Source organism: Ailuropoda melanoleuca, unplaced genomic scaffold (assembly GCF_002007445.2).
Source record: "Ailuropoda melanoleuca isolate Jingjing unplaced genomic scaffold, ASM200744v2 unplaced-scaffold9607, whole genome shotgun sequence".
NCBI classification, from domain to species: domain Eukaryota; kingdom Metazoa; phylum Chordata; class Mammalia; order Carnivora; family Ursidae; genus Ailuropoda; species Ailuropoda melanoleuca.
In genome coordinates this window covers 780207-798318 of record NW_023255111.1, presented here as the reverse complement: position 1 = coordinate 798318, position 18112 = coordinate 780207, and the positions used below count along the sequence as shown (strand labels likewise).

At 38.9% G+C, this 18112-nt stretch overlaps 1 protein-coding gene across 1 annotated transcript in view; it reads left to right on the top strand.

The window, feature by feature from the left end:
• The window catches only part of MTMR8 (myotubularin related protein 8), a 178522-nt gene that overhangs the window by 35457 nt on the left and 124953 nt on the right, over positions 1-18112 (top strand).

The following is an 18112-nucleotide window of genomic DNA, read 5'->3' as shown; positions in this document are numbered from 1 at the left end:
TAATGTGGTTGGGATAAAGAGGGAGGAAACCTGCATCCCAGATGCATCCCAGGTTTCTTGTTTAGGTGACCAAGATAATGGATATGTTAGCCAGGATAAGGAACTTAAGAAGAGGGACACACAGTGTCTTCAGTTTTAGATTTGAGTTCAAGGTGATTAAAAGATATCACTATTTGAGTCTGGATGTCAAGAAAGAGCTCTAGGCTGAAATAGAGGTCTGCGAATGTGTTGAGGGTCCCCAGGACCATCCTTCAGGTTTAGTGATTCACTAGGACTTACCGGACTCAACATATCGTCATACTTATGCTGTGATTTATTATAGCAAAAGAATAGAAAACAAAATCATCAAAGGGAAAATGTGCAAAGTTTAGAGAAAATCAGGCATGAGCTTCAGAATCCTCTCTCAGTAATCACATAGGACATGCTTAATTTCTCTAACAACAAATTGTGACAATATGTGAAAAATGTTATTTACTAAGGAAGCTCATTGGAGAATTAGTGTCCAGGATATTGGGGACTGGTCACATAGGTATTGCTCCCTAGTGTAACCAAAGTTCCCAATGCCCAGAAAGAAAGCAAGTGTTCAAACAGTGAATCATGGAACACTACATCAAAAACTAATGATGTACTAAAGATACAGACGTAGTGAAGAGAAGGGCCATATGCACCCCAATGTTCATAGCAGCATTGTCCACAATAGCTAAATCATGGAAAGAGCCGAGATGCCCTTCAACATATGACTGGATTAAGAAGCTGTGGTCCATATATACAATGGAATATTACTCAGCTATCAGAAAGAATGAATTCTCAACATTTGCTGCAACATGGACGGCACTGGAGGAGATAATGCTAAGTGAAATAAGTCAAGCAGAGAAAGAAAATTATCATATGATTTCTCTCATCTATGGAACATAACAACTAGGGAGATCGGTAGGGGAAGAAAGGGATAAAGAAAGGGGGTAATCAGAAGGGGGAATGAAGCATGAGAGACTATGGACTCTGAGAAACAAACTGAAGACTTCAGAGGGGAGGGGGGTGGGGGAATGGGATAGACTGGTGATGGGTAGTAAGGAGGGCACGTATTGCATGGTGCACTGGGTGTTATATGCAACTAATGAATCATCGAACTTTACATCGAAAACCGGGGATGTACTCTATGGTGGCTAACATAATATAATAATAATAAAAAAACACTAATGATGTACTTTATGGTGACTAACATAACAATAAAATTAAAAAAAGAAAGTGTTCAGCATAGCATAAAACACATTATTTGTATGAACAGTTTAGGTTCAGTGAGTCAGTCTTATCAGTTAGGGAATGGTGGGAATACTTCCAGAATCCAAATTCCCAGGCACCAGCCAAGGTCCATCCTTGCAAGCAAGCCTTTAGAAGGATGGTAGTCAGACCTTTAATGATAACTTTTCTGTGCAGGTGTTTAAGTAGTATCTATGAATTGTTGGATTGTTATTTCCAGCATTTTATTATCATAAAGACAGTAATTGTAATGCCTTTCTAAAGGTCACCATACAATACGTCCCTGGTTCTTGATGTAAAGTTCCATGATTCATTTTATTTTAGACTCTCACTGTCAAGAAAGACTGAGAAAGTACTTTGAACAATGTAGATTTGCAACCTCCAGAGTTTGTGACTTCTGAATTGAATGCCCTGGAAGTTCTTTGATATACCCTCAAATTTTTTTTCAGATTTTATTTAAATTGTAGTTAGTTAACATACATTGCAATATTGGTTTTAGGAAGATAATTCCGTGGTTCATCACTTACATATAACACCCAGTGCTCATCATAACAAGTGCCATCCTTAATACCCATCCCCCATCTAGCCCATCCCCCACCCACCTCCCTCCATCACCCTTAGTTTGTTCTTTATCATAGTCTCTTATGATTTGTTTCCCTCTCTTATTTTCCCCCTCCCGTATGTTCATCTGTTTTGTTTCTTAAATTCCACATATGTGAGATCATATGGTATTTATCTTTGACTTATTTCACCTAGCATAATACACTCTAGCTCCATCCACATTGTTGCAAATGGCAAGATCTCATTCTCTTTTATGGCTGAATAATATTCCATTGTATGTATATAATGTAACTTTTTTATCCATTGATTAGTCGATGGACATTTGGGCTCTCTCCAGTTTGCTTGTTGTGGACATTGCTGCTATAAACATCACAGTGTATGTATCCTTTTGCATCTGTATTTTTGCATCCTCTGGATAAATAGCTAGTAGTGCATTTGCTGGATTATAGGGTGGCTCTATTTTTAACATTTTGAGGAACCTCCAAACTGTTCTCCAGGGTGGCAGCACCAGTTTGCATTCCTACCAACAGTGCACGAGGGTTCCCCTTTCACCACCACCTAACCAACATCTGTTGTTTCTTATGACAGGTGTGAGGTGGTATCTCATTGTGCTTTTTTTAATTAAGATTTTATTTATTTATTTGACAGAGAGAGAGACAGCCAGCGAGAGAGGGAACACAAGCAGGGGGTGTGGGAGAGGAAGAAGCAGGCTCCAAGCAGAGGAGCCCGACACAGGGCTCAATCCCAGAATGCCGGGATCACGCCCTGAGCTGAAGGCAGACACTTAATAACTGAGCCACCCAGGCACCCCTCATTATTAATTTTTTCTTGTTAAAGAAATCAAATTACATTTTTTGGTCATTTTTTTGAGAACTTGATATTTAGCTTATCACTTTCGCTGAACTCTTTATATGATATAGTACTGCTTCTGTCAACATAGAGGCTAAAATTTCCCAATTTGTTGTTTTAATTTAAAAGACCCAGATATGCTCTTCTTTGTTTTATAAACCTCTTGAAATTCTGTTCTGGTCATTCAATACATTTTAACTTTTACTTTCTCATTCACTTCTCCACTGTTTAAAAATACCTGGTTTGTCATATATTAAAATAAATGATTACATATAGCTAGATTTCCTCTCCAGTATTGCTTGGGGAACTTATCAACCGTCCTTAATTAATGAATAAATCCCTGAAGCCTCACAATGCACCGTCTACTACATAGAGTGGCCCCTGAAAGAAGCAGCTCAATTGCAAATCAATGCTCAAAATCAAAACTTCCTTTGTGAATTTCGACTGAAGTTCATATTCAAAACTCCTGTCTGTTCTCTTTGTTCATTATATTTTAATACGTATGACCTGAATCTCACAATTGAAGTAACACGGGCCTCGATTTCAGTTGTTCCAGAGAATGACTGCCTATCTTTTTATTAAATATTTTTATTATATTATGTTAGTCACCATAGAGTACATCGCTGGTTTCTGATGCAAAGCTCGATGATTCATTAGTTGCGTTTGTTTGTTTTTCATAGTCCATAGTCTCTCATGCTTCATTCCCCCTTCTGATTACCCCCTTTCTTTATCCCTTTCTTCCCCTACCGATATTCCTAGTTCTTATGTTCCATAGATGAGAGAAATCATATGATAAATGTCTTTCTCTGCTTGACTTATTTCACTTAGCATTATCTCCTCCAGTGCCATCCATGTGGCAGCAAATGTTGAGAACACATTCTTTCTGATAGCTGAGTAATATTCCATTGTATATATGGACCACAGCTTCTTAATCCAGTCATCTGTTGAAGGGCATCTCGGCTCTTTCCACGATTTAGCTATTGTGGACAATGCTGCTATGAACATTGGGGTGCATATGGCCCTTCTCTTCACTACGTCTGTATCTTTGGGGTAAATACCCAGTAGTGCAATGGCTGCATCATAGGGTAGCTCAATTTTGAACTTTTTAAGGGACCTCCACACTGTTTTCCAGAGTGGCGGTACCAACTTGTATACTTGAAAATACTGTGCTCAATTTTGAACTTTTTAAGGGACCTCCACACTGTTTTCCAGAGTGGCGGTACGAACTTGTATACTTGAAAATACTGTGTATTCTGCTTCTTAGGATCGAATGTTCCGAATATATCTGTTTAAGTCCATCTGGTCCAGTGTGTCATTCAAAGCCATTGTTTCCTTGTTGATTTTCTGCTTAGATGATCTGTCCATTGCTGTAAATGGCGTCTTAAAGTACCCTATTATTATTGCATTATTATCAATGGGATCCTTATGTTTGTTATTTGTTGTTTTTTATATTTGGGTTTCTCCCATGTTGGGATCTTAAATATTGACAATTGTTAGATCATCTTCTTGGAGAGTCCCCTTTATTATGATATAGTGTCCTTCCTCATCTCTTGGTACAGTCTTTGGTTTCAACTCTAGCATGTCTGATATAAGTATTGCTACTCCAGCTTTCTTTTGACTTCCATTTGCATGATAAATATTTCTCTATGCCCTTACATTCAATCTGCAGGTGTCTTTATGTCTAAAATGAGTCTCTTGGAACCAGCATATAGTTGGGTCTTATTTTTTAATCCATTCTGACACACTGTGTCTTTTGATTAGAGTGTTTAGTCTATTTACATTCAGAGTAATTATTGATAGATATGTATTTAGGGCCATTTAATTACTTGTTTTGCTGTTTCTGGGGATTTTCTCTGTTCCATTGTAGTCTTTGTCGCTTTTGTATTTCCTTCCCTCTAAAATAATCCCCTTTAATATTTCTTGCAGGGGTGGTTTAGTGGTCTTGAACTCCTTTATTTATTGGTTGATTGTTTGATTGATTTTCTGGGAAACTCTTGATTTCTCCTTCTCTTCTGAATGATAGCTTTGCTAGATAGAGTATTCTTGACTGCATATTTTCCCATTCAGCTTGTTGAATAAATCATATCATTTCCCTCTTGCTTGTCAAGTTTCTGTTTACAAACTGCAGCTAACCTTATGGGTCTTCTAAGTTAGGGGCTTCTTAGCTTGCTGGATTTAGGAATTTTTCATTGTCATTATATTTTGCAAAATTAATTACAATATGTCTTGGGGTTGGCCTGCTTTTGAGCTTTTTTTGGTGAGTTCTCTGTGCCTACTGGATCTGGATGTCTGTTTCCTTTCCCACGTTAGGGAAGTTTTCAGATACTATTTACTCAAAATTTTCTGCCCCATTTTTTTCTCTCTCTTTCTTCTGGGATTCCTATAATATGAATGTTATTATATTTCATGGGAGGCTCTGAATTTCCAAAGTCTATTTTCATACTGCATAATTCTTATTTTTCTTTTGTTTAGCTTCATCATTTTCCATTATTTTGTCCTTATATCATTTATTTATTCCTCATCTTCCAGGCTTGTGTTCATTGAATGAAGTCTGTTTCTAATCTCAGTTATTGGATTTTTTAAAATTTGTTTCAGAGGTAGAATGTAATGATTCCTCAATTGCATACAACCCACTTCTCATTACTTCAGGTGCCCTCCTTAATGCCCATCACCCAGTTACACCATGCCCCCACCCACTTCCCATCCAGTAACCCTCAGTTTGTTTCCTAGAGTTAAGAGTCTCTTATGGTTTGACTCCCTGTTTTCATCTCATTTTATTTTTCCTTCCCTTCCCCTATGTTCATCTGTTTTGTTTCTTAGATTCCACATCTGAGTGAAATCATATTGTATTTGTTTTTCTTTGACTGGCTATTTCACTTAGCATAATACCTTCTAGCTCCATCCACATTGTTGTAAATGGCAAGATTTCTTTCTTTTTGTGGATGAGGAATATTCCATTGTAAATATATACCACATCTTCTTTATCCACTCATCTGTTGATGGACATCTCAGTTCTTTCCATGCTTTGGCTATTGTGGACATTGCTGCTATAAACACTGGGGTGCACATGACTCTTGGAATCACTTTGTTTGTATCCTTTGGTAAATACCCAGTAGTGCAATTGCTGGGTCATAGAGTAGCTCAATTTTTAACTTTTTAAGGGATCTCCACACTGTTTTCCAAAGTGGCTGTACCAGCTTGCATTCCCAACAACAGTGTAAGAGGGTCCCCCTTTCTCCACATCTTTGCCAACATCTGTTTTCCTGACTTGTCAATTTTAACCATCCTGATTGGTGTGAGGTTGTATCTCATTGTGGTTTTGATTTTTATTTCCCCGATGATGAATGATTTTGGGCATTTTTTCATGTGTCTGTTGGCCATTTGTATATCTTCTTTGGAGAAATATCTGTTCATGTCTTCTGCCCATTCCTTGACTGGATTTTTTTGGTTTTGTTTTATTTTTGGGGAGTTGAGTTTGATAAGTTCTTTATAGATTTTGGACACTAGCCCTTTATCTGATAAGACATCTGGAAATATCTTCTCCCATTCCATAGTTTGCCTTTTAGTTTTGTAATCTGTTTCCCTTGCAGTGCAAAAGGTTTTTATCTTGATGAAGTCCCAGTAGCTCATTTTTGGTTTTATTTCCTTTGTCCTTGGAGACATGTCTAGCAAGAAGCTGCTGCGGCCTAGGTAAAAGAGGTTATTGCCTGTGTTCTCCTCTAGGATTTTGATGGATTCCTGTCTCACATTGAGGTCTTCCATCCATTTTGAGTTTATTTTTATGTATGATGTAATAAAGTGGTTTGGTTTCATTCTTCTGCATGTGGCTGTCCAATTTTCCCAGCACCACTTGTTGATAAGACTGTCTTATTCCCATTGAATATATTTCTTTACTGCTTTGTCAAAGATTAGTTTACCATAGATTTGAAGGTCCATTTCTGAGGTTTTTATTCCTTTTTTTATTATATTATGTTAGTCACCATACAGTACATCCCTAGTTTTTGATGTAAAGTTCCATGATTCATTACGTGCGTATAACACCCAGTGGACCATGCAAAACGTGCCCTCCTCAATACCCATCACCAACCAATCCCATTCCCCATCCCCCTTCCCTGCTGAAGCCCCCAGTTTGTTTCCCGGGTCCATAGTCTCTCATGGTTCATTCCCCCTTGTGTTTAGCCCCCTTTCTTTATCCCTTTCTTCTACCGATCTTCCTACTTCTTATGTTCCATAAATGAGTGAAACCATATGATAATTGTCCTTCTCTGCTTGACTTATTTCTCTTAACATTATCTCCTCCAGTGCCGTCCATGTTGCAACAAATATTGAGAAATCGTTCATTTTGATGGCTGGCTAATATTGTATATATGGACCACATCTTCTTAATCCAGTCATCCGTTGAAGGGCATCTCGGCTCCTTCCATGATTCCGCTATTGTGGACAATGCTGCTATGAACATTGGGGTGCATATGGCCCTTCTCTTCACTATGTCTGCATCTTTGGGGTAAATACCCAGTAGTGCAATGGCTGGATCATACGGTAGCTCAATTTTTAACTTTTTAAGGGACTTCCACACTGTTTTCCAGAGTGGCGGTAACAACTTGCATTCCCACCAACAATGTAAGAGGGTTCCCCTTTCTCCATATCCTCTCTAACTATTGTTCTTTCCAGCCTTTTCAATTTTTGCCATTCTAACTGGCGTAAGGTAATATCTCAGTGTGGTTTTCATTTGAATTTCTCTGATGGCTAGCGATTTTGAACATTTTTTCACGTGTCTGTTAGCCATTTGTATGTCTTCATTAGAAAAGTGTCTGTCCATATCTTCTGCCCATTTTATGATTTGTTTATTTGTTTCTCGTGTATTGAATTTGAGAAGTTCTTTGTAGATCTTGGATAACAGGCTTTTACCCTAGTGTCATTTGCAAATATCTTCTCCTATTCCATGGGCTGCCTCTTAGTTTTTTTGACTGTTTCCTTTGCTGTGCAGAAGCTTTTTATCTTGATGAAGTCGCACGAGTTCATTTTTCTTTGGTTTCTCTTTCCTTTGGAGATATGTAATGAAAAAATTGCTGTGGCCGATGTCGTAGTGGTTTCTGGCTATGTTCTCTTCTAGGATTTTGATGGATTCCTGTCTCACATCGAGGTCTTTCATCCATTTGGAGTTTATCTTTGTGTATGGTGTGAGAGAGTGGTCAAGTTTCATTCTTTTGCATGTAGCTGTCCAATTTTCCCAGCACCATTTATTGAAGAGACTGTCTTTTTTCCACCGGGTGTTTTTTCCTGCTTTATCAAAGAATAGTTGCCCAAAGAGCTGAGGGTCCATTTCTGGGTTCTCTATTCTGTTCCATTGGTCGATGTGTCTGTTTTTGTGCCAGTACCATGCTGTCTTTGTGATCACAGCTTTGTAGTACAGCTCGAAATCCGGCATTGTGATGCCCCCAGCTTTGTTTTTCCTTTTCAACANTGCCCCAGCTTTGTTTTCCTTTCAACACTTCCTTGGTGATTTCTGGCCTTTTCTGGTTCCACACAAATTTAAGGGCTGTTTGATCCAATTCTTTGAAAAATGTCATTGATATTTTGGTCAGGGTAGCATTGATAGTGTAGATTGCTCTGGGTAGCATGGACATTTTCACTATGTTAATTCTTCTGATCAATGATCATGGAATATTTTTCCATCTTTTTGTGTCTTCTTCAATGTCTTTCAAGAGTGATTTGTAGTTTGTAGAATATAGGTCCTTCACATCTCAGGTTAAGTTAATTCCAAGATAACGTATGGTTTTTGGTGCTATTGTAAATGGAATGGAATGGAATCCCTAGTTTCTCTTTCTTCAGTCTCATTCTTCGTATATAGAAAGGTATCTCATTTCTGAGCATTGATTTTGCATCCCGCCACATTACTGAATTGCTCTATAACTTCTAGTAATTTGTGGGTGGATTCTTTTGGGTTTTCCATAGAGAGTATCATGTCATCTGTGAAGAGAGACAGTTTGACTTCTTCTTTGCTGATTTGGATAACTTTTATCCCTTTTTGTTGTATGATTGCTCTTGCAAGGACTTCCAGTACTATGTTGAATAATAATCGCGAGAGTAGGCATCCTTTTTGTGCTCCTGATCTTAAGGAAAACGCTTCCAGCTTTTCCCCATTGAGAATGATATTCACTGTAGACTTTTCATCGATGGTTTTTATGAAATTGAGGAATGTGCCCACTATCCCTACACTCTGAAGTGTTTTAATCAGGAAAGGATGCTGTATTTTGTCAAATGCTTTTTTTGCACCTAATGAGAGGATCATATGCTTTTTGACACTTTTCTTGTTGATATGATGGATCACACTGATAGATTTGCGAATGTTGAGCCACCCTTGCCTCCCAGGGATGAATCTCACTTGGTCATGATGGATAATCCTTTTAATGTACTGTTGGAACCTATTAGCAAGGATCTTGTTGAGAATTCTGGCATCCATATTCATCAGGGATATCGGTCTGTAATACTCCTTTTGGATGGGGTCTTTACCTGGCTTGGGGATCAAGGTAATACTGGCCTCATAGAATGAATTTGGTCATTTTCCTTCTGTTTCTATTTGTTGAAACAGCTTCAGGAGAATAGGTATTATATCTTCTTTGAGTGCTTAGTAGAATTCCCCGGGGAATGCATCAGGCCCTGGAGTTTTGTTTTGGGGAGGTTTTTGATTACTGCTTCAATCTCTTCATAATTAATTGATCTGTTTAAAAATCAATTTCTTCCTGTTTCAGTCTTGGTAGTTTACAGGTTTCCAGGAAGGCATCCATTTCTTCCAGATCATTTCATTTATTGGCATAAAGCTGTTGATAGAAGTTTCTAATGATCCTTCCCATTTCATTGGTGTTCGTTGTGACCTCTTCCTTTTCATTCATGATTTTGTTAATCTGGATCCTTTCTCTATTCTTTTGGATAAGTCTTGCCATTGGCTTATCTATTTTTTTATTCTGTCAAAGAACCAGCTTCTAGTTCTGTTGATCTTCTCTACTGTGCTCCTGGTTTCTAATTTATTGATCTCTGATCTAATCTTGATCAACTGCTTTCTCATGCATGGTTAGGCTTCTGTGCTTGTTCCAGCTTCGTGAGTTGAGAATATAAAAACTGTGTTTTAGATTTTTATATTCTTTTGAGTGAGGCTTGGATGGTTACGTATTTTTGCCTTTGGACTGCTTTGCAGTGTCCCATAGGTTTGGGACCATTGTGTTTTCATTCTCGTTAGTTTCCATAAATTTTTAAAATTGATTTTTGATTTCCTGGTTTGCCCAATCATTCTTGAGCTCAATGGTTCTTAGTTTCCAAGTGTTTGAGTTTTTTCCAAATTTTCCCTTGTGATTGAGTCCCAATTTCAAAGCATTGTGGTCTGAGAATATGCCGGGAATAATTTCAGTCTTTTGGTATTGGTTGAGACCTGTTTTGTGTTCCAGCATGTGATCTAATCTGAAGAACATTCCCTGTGCAGTCGAATTGAATGAGTATGCTTTTGTTTTGGGGTGTAGTGCTCTATATACCTCTATGAGGTCCATTGGGTCTAGTTTGGCATTCAAAGCTTTTGTTTCTTTGTTGATTTTCTGCTTAGGTGATCTTTCTATTGCTGACAGTGGAGTGTTGAGGTCCCCTACTATTAACGTATTTTTATGTATATGTCTTTTTATTCTGGTTAAGTGTTGCCTTGTGTTTCTTGCTGCTCCCCTGTTGGGGGCATAGATATTTATAATTGTCATATCCACCTGTTGGATAGATCCTTTAAGAATAATATAGTGTTCTTCTGTATCTCTAACTACAGTCTTTAGTTTAAAATCTAATCTGTCTGATATGAGAATTGCTACTCCAGCTTTCTTTTGAGGTTCATTGGCATGGAAAAATTGTTTTCCAACCCTTCATTTTCAGTCTGGATGTATCTGTAGGTTCAAAATGATTCTCTTGTAGAGAGCAAATGGATGGGTATTGTCTTTTTATCCAATCTGCAACCCTGTGGCATTTTATGGGAGCATTTAGACCCGTCACATTGAGAATGATTATATAGAGATATGATTTAATGATGTCATATTGCCTATAAAGTCTTTGTTTCTATAGATTGTAACTTTCTGTTCTGTATCACTCTTGGGGCCTTTTTTTTTTATATAGAACTTCCCTTGATTTCTCCTGTAGGGCTGGTTTCGTGGTTATGAGATTCGTTAGTGGCTGGCGGTTCTGGAGGGTCCTTATCTCTCCATGAATTCTATGACAGCCTTGCTGGATAAAGGATCCTTGGATGCATGTTTTTCTCTGAAAGAGCTTTAAAAATGCCCCCCCAACCTTTTCTTTCATTCCAGGTCTGTATAGATTGGTCTGACGTTATCCTAATATTTTTGCCTTTATACATGAGAAATTTCTTTGCCTTGGCCGCTTTCAATACTGTATCCTTGGATCTAATATTTGCGAATTTCCCCATGACATGACATGGTGTAGGTTTGTCATGGTTGAATTTGGGGGGGGTCCTCTCTTCCTCTTGGACAGGAATGCTTGTTTCCTTTGCTAGATTGCGGAAATTTTCAGCTACAATTTGTTCAAATATTTCTTCTAGACCTCTCTCTTTTTTCACCCTGTCGGAGATGCTGATGATTCTGACATTGGAACGTTTCTTTGAGTCAGTAATCTCCCGTAACCTACATTCTTGAGATTGGCTTTTTTGAGCCAAGTTTTTGTTTAGCTTTCTCTTCTACCATCCCATTCTCCAATTCACTAATTTATTCTTCTGCCTCATTTACCCTGACCATCAGAGCATCTAATTTTGACTGCATTTGATTGACAGCATATTTAATTTCTGCCAGATTCGCTCATTTCCGCCCTTAGAGATTGTATATTCTTGTTAATATTTTCATTAATATTTTTTTCAAGTCTACACATCATCTTGACCATTGTTACTCTGAGCTCCATTTCTGATAATTTGGTTACATCCATTAGTTCTGTGGCAGAGGCCACAGACTCATTTTCTTTTCTTTGCTGGGGGGATTTCTCCTTCTTGTTATTCTGATGAGGAGAGGTTGCGGGGTTGCCCAGAGCCCAAATTATTGACCAGGACCCAGGCAGTGTGCTCTTGTTTTATAGAGACCTTAGGGATGTGGGATTCTTGGTTTTTCAGCCTGCCTTCTGGGGGAGGGGCCTGCTGTGCTGATATTCAGGCAACCTTATTTTGGTAGAGTCTCCCTGTTCCCTGCAAGGGGGGATGGGGCTTGGCACAATTTGTTCTGGTATTTCTGGGCTTTTTTCCTCTGGCGGCTTTCCCTGGTGGTTTTCTCTGACTCTTCTGAGAGTCAGAGCAGCAGTAGCCATATCCTAGGCTCAGTCTCAGAACAGAGAGTTTTCAGTCCCCTCTCCATTGAGCTCTTCTGGCCTGTTTAACTCTCTTTCTGTTGGTGCTGCTAAAAACCATGCAGCCGGTGTCCCAGCCCTCACTTCCAGGGCCGGCACATCTCTGTCCTTTGTGTTTCTAACACTGCCAGCTGCCACTCGCCCCCGCACATGCTCCCAAGCTCCCTGTTTTAATGAGGTGCATGGGTACTCCGGAACGCGGGTTTTCAGTTTGGTCGTGCGTGTGCTCCTGAGCTCCAGGTCTCAGTCTGGTTCCAGTGTGTGCTCTGAAGCTCCGGTTTTCAGTTTGTACGTGCATGCATTCCCAGGCTCAGGGTCTCAGTCTGCTCTCTCACAGGTGCCCATCCACGAGTCCGGCCGCTCCCCAGTGCAGGTGGCAACTGCTTCCTGGGGCCCAAGCGCAGAGGCTCCCTCCCCCTTCCATTTCTTTTCCAATATCTGTTCATGGATTCACAGCTCTGCGCTTCATACCTCAATACTCAGTGCTGGAGATGTTCATTTGTAGAGATCCAGATATATCTTCCAGCATCTCAGGCTGATTCTGTGGGTTTTCAGGATGTTCTGGTACCTATCCAGCTCGACTCAGAGGACCAGCTGAAAAAGGGGACCCCTACTCCTCCACCATATTAACTCCGCCCTGATTTGTGTTTCTAACTCACCTGCTTGGGGCAATGCCGTCTGTGTTCCATCCTAGCTAAGCCTGTTCACCTTTAAAACTCCAGTCTTTAATCCCTGCTTTTTGCACCAACTCATGAAAATCATACCCTCTTGTTTGTCCAACCAGTAACTTTGGGTAAGTGCTCTCCTTTTTGTTCCTCTGTGTATTCCTCTCTTTCTCTCTCATGCTCTGTCTCTCTCTCTATCCCCTCTCCTTATGTGACCATTGCTTCTTACCCTCTGGAGCACCTGTTATCCATTCTCCCCTAAACCATGTCTCTGCACTTCCTACCTTCTTCAGTGTGGTGTCGTCTCTCCCTTTGTTTGGGGAGTTTGTTCTGTCAGTATTCAGGTTGATTTCTGGGGTGTTTAGAATGATTTTATAGGTCCTTGTTTTGTTCGTGGGACAAGATGAGCCTCGGGTCCTCCTACTCTTCTGCCATCTCACCTGGCATCATCTCAGAGGTTTCGTTGTTAAGTAGTAATTCCTAAGTTGATTCTTAGATCTCAGTGTAAGACAGGTACTGTGGCTTCAGAGTTTTCTAATTGGATGCAAATGAAACCACATAATGTTAGACAGCCATCTTCCTCATTTATGGATCTCACCCTAACCATTCTATCAAGCTACCTAGGATTGCCAGGCTCGAGAGTGAAAATTAGTTTCCTTTCTGCTCAGGCACCATCCTTCAGGTTCTCAGAAGTTTGCTGTCTTGCTTCAACCATAGCTGTCTGACATTCTGGGATTAGGAAAAGTCTAACCAACTCTGTATCTTTTATTAAGATTAAATTATCTTAATGTGGTAAAGAGAAACATACCAAGCTTTTAAGAAACTAAAAGATTGTATTCTTTAATAGAAACTATGTTATAGTGACAAAGTACATTTTTAGGAGTCAGACAAGCCTGTGATTAAATCTTGTCTTCAGGGGCGCCTGGGTGGCACAGCGGTTAAGCGTCTGCCTTCGGCTCAGGGCGTGATCCTGGTGTTGCGGGATCGAGCCCCACATCAGGCTCCTCTGCTGGGAGCCTGCTTCTTCCTCTCCCACTCCCCCTGCTTGTGTTCCCTCTCTCACTGGCTGTCTCTATCTCTGTCAAATAAATGAATAAAATCTTTACAAAAAATAAATCTTGTCTTCAGCCCTTATTTCTATGATCCTGGTTGAAAGTGGTTCACCTCTCTCAGCCTATTTTCTTTTCTTTTTATTTCATGGTAAAACTACTTACATATATATTTTTAATTCAATGTTACATATGTGCATAACAATCAAATATTTTCAACAATGTTATGAAAAATAGCAATTCCTTCTTGCCTTCTGTTTCTCCCTGTTCAAAAAATCAACCGATTTCCTCTCTTATAGTCAATTAATTTATTATTTACCTTCATGTCCAAAATAGCATGTGTTCTTATTCTTTATTTTTGCTTTTCTAAATTTTGCTTTTCCAAGGCATTATTTTATTCACTTTCTGCCATGGAAGCTGAGGATTTTGCTCTTTTTCTTTTTCCCTGACCAGTAATCCCTACCAGAGACCTATAATCCTTCCAACCTTCCCATCCTCCTGATGTCATTATATCATAACTTTAGACAGAATTATTTTAATTGTCATTGAGAAGAATTATTTTAATAGTCATTGAGATCATGTAAATGTTATTCACAGTTGAATCTTTCCTGCATAGCTCTTTTTTATAAACTGTTTTGTTTTGGTTTAGTTTTCTAAGTACTTTTTACTAATTCAACTATCTTTTCACAATTGTCTGAATTTCCTCATAAGTCCCTCAGATGCATTAAATGTTCTATCAATGTCATATTCCTGAAAAGGTCTCCATCAGTGCCTTCTGATCTGCTCCAATCCAGGGTGGTTGTTTCCTATGCCAGGTACTCAGCTCCCCTCACTGGGATGACCCTGGGGAATCACCTTTTCTTCTTTGTTGGATTTCCCATTTCCTGTATCAGTTGTCTTTGTTTTTGGTTTCCTATATTGTTTTGGTAGAACAAAAGCTCCTTTCATTAGATATGGTGCACAGCAGATAAATTATTTGAGACCTTGCCTGTCTCAAAAGGTCTTTATTCCCCTGACACTTGAATGATGTTCAAGTTGATGTTTGGTTGAGCATAGAATTCTTGGTTGGAAATGACCTTCTTTAAGTATTTTGAAGCCATTGTTCCACTGCTTTTCGATTTCCCAGGTAAATGTAGAGAAGTCTGAAAAATGATCCTTTGTACATGGTCTACTTTCCTCACCAATCTTTAGAAGTTCTATGATCATTTCTTTGCTTCCAGTGCTGTCAAATTTCAGTATGATGTACCTCAGTGTTGGTCATTTTTATCCAGTGTTCTCAGTACTTACACTAGGGCACTTTGAATTTAGAAACGCAACTCTAGAAAAATGTCTTAAAGTTGTTTATGTCTTCTCTGTTTTCCTTCTGTTACCACTCTATTGGACCTCCTCAATTAGTCCTCTTTTTTTGTTCCTGAGTTGTCTACTTTATTACTTTTTTATTCTTTTTTAAAAGTTTTTACTTTGCTTCCAGTTAGTTAACATACAGTTTTATATTTCAGGTGTACAATATGGTGATTCAATAATTCTATACATTACTCAGCACTGATCATGAGAACTGTGTTCTTTAATCCCTGTCACATAATTCATCCATTTCCCCCACCAACCATCAGTTCTCTATAGTTAATTGTCTATTTCTTGATTTGTCTTTCTCCTTCTCTTTCTTTTTCTTTGCTCATTCATTTTGTTTCTAAATTCCGCTTATGAATGAAATCATGTTATGTGTCCTTTTCTGAATGATTTATTTTGCTTAGCATTGCACTCTAGGTCTATCTTTTTTTAAAAGATTTTATTTACTTATTTGACAGACAGAGAGACACCCAGTGAGAGAGGGAACACAAGCAGGGGGAGTGGGAGAAGGAGAAGCAGGCTCCCAGAAGAGCAAGGAGCCTGATGTGGGGCTCGATCCCAGGACCATGGGATCACGTCCTGAGCTGAAGGCAGATGCTTAACAACTCAGCCACCCAGGCACCCCTAGGTCTATCCTTGTCAACACAAATGGGAAGATTTCATTCTTTTTTATGGGTGAATAATACTCCATTGTGTATGTGTGTGTGTGTGTGTGTGTGTGTGTGTGTGTACACCCTACATCATTTTCTTCCATTTATCTGTCAGTGGACACTTGGGCTGATGATTTGACTATTTGATTATCATAAATAGTCATGATTTGACTATTCCATGATTTGACTATCTGCTTATTGATTTGACTACTATAAAAATGCCACAAAAAACATCAGGGTGCATGTATCCCTTTGAATTAGTGTTTCCGTACTTTTTGGGTAAATACCCAGTTCTGTGAGTACTGGATTGTAGGAAAGTTCTATTCTTAAATTTTTAAGGAAACTCCATACTCTTTTCCAGAGTGGCTGCACCAGTTCGCATTCCCACCGACAGTGCAAAGGGTTCCTTTTTCTCCTCATCCCTTGCTGACACTTTGTTTCTTGTGCTTTTGATTTTAGCCATTGTGACATATGTGAGGTGATATCTTGTTAAAGGTTTGATTTGCATTTTCCTGATAATCAGTGATGTTGAACAGCTTTTTGTGTGTCTGTTAACCATTTTGATGTCCTCTTTGGAGAAATGTTTGTTCACGGTTTCTGTCCATTTTTCAATTGGATTATTTGGTTTTTGGCTGTTGAATTTTATCAGTTCTTTGTGTATTTGGATGCTAATCCTTGATCATATATGTCATTTGTAAATATCATCTCCCATTCTTTAGGTTGCCTTTTAGTTTTGTTGATTGTTTTCTTCACTGTACAGAAGCTTTTTATTTTCATGTAGTCCCAATAGTTTCTTTTTGCTTTTATTTCCCTTACCTTAGGTCTAGAAAGAAGTTGGTATGACCAAGATTAGAGACATTACTGTCTGTACTCTTCTCTCGGATTTTTATGCTTTCAGGTCTCACATTTCTTTAATCGATTTTGAGTTGAAGTTTATGTATGGTCTAAGAAAGTGGTCCAGATTTATTCTTTTGTATGTAGCTGCCTAGTTATCCCAACACAATTTTCTTTCTTTCTTTTTTTTTAAATGTTTTTTTATTATATTATGTTAGTCATCTTACAGTACATGCCCGGATTCCGATGTAAAGTTCGATGCTCCATTAGTTGCATATAACACCCAGTGCACCATGCAATACGTGACCTCCTTACCACCCATCACCAGTGTATCCCATTCCCCAGCCCCCTCCCCTCTAAAGTCCTCAGTTTGTTTCTCATATCCATAGTCTCTCATGTTTCATTCCCCCTTCTGATTACCCCCTTTCTTTACCCCTTTCTTCCCCTACCGATCATCCTACTTCTTATGTTCTGTAGATGAGAGAAACCATATGACAATTGTCTTTCTCTGCTTGACTTATTTCACTTAGCATTATCTCCTCCAGTGCTGTCCATGTTGCAGCAAATGTTGAGAACTCGTTCTTTCTTATAGCTGAGTAATATTCCATTGTATATATGGACCACAGCTTCTTAATCCAGTCATCTGTTGAGGAGCATCTTGGCTCCTTCCACGATTTAGCTATTGTGGACAATGCTGCTATGAACATTGGGGTGCATATGGCCCTTCTCTTCACTACGTCTGTACCTTTGGGGTAAACACCCAGTAGTGCGATGGCTGGGTCATAGGGTAGCTCAATTTTTAGCTTTTGAAGGGACCTCCACACTGTTTTCCAGAGTGGCTGTACCAACTTGCATTCCCACCAACAATGTAGGAGAGATCCGCTTTCTCCACATCCTCTCCAACAATTGTTTCTTGCCTTCTCTATTTTTGCCATTCTAACTGGCATAAGGTGGTATCTCAGTGTGGTTTTGATTTGAATTTCCCTGATGGCTAATGATCGTGAACATTTTTTCATGTGTCTGTTAGCCATTTGTATGTCTTTCATTGGAAAAGGGTCTGTTCGTATCTTCTGCCCATTTTTTGATTTGTTTATTTGTTTCTCATGTATTGAGTTTGAGAAGGTCTTTGTAGATCTTGGATACCAGTCCCTTATCTGTAGTGTCCTTTGCAAATATATTCTCCCATTCTGTGGGATTTATTCATCTGATTTATTCATCTAAATCAGTTTTTTTGACTGTTTCCTTGGCTGTACTGAAGCTCTTTATCCTGATGAAATCCCATATGTTCATTTTATCTTTTGTTTCTCTTGCCTTTGGAGATGTGTCATGAAAAAGTATGCTCTGGCTGATGTCATAGAGGTTGTTGCCTATGTTCTCTAGAATTTTGATGGATTCCTGTCTCACATTGAGGTCTTTCATCCATTTGGATTTTTATTTTTGTGTATGGTGTAAGAGAGTGCTCAAGTTTCATTCTTTTGCATGTAGCTGTCCAATTTTCACAGCACCATTTATTGAAGAGACTGTCTTTTTT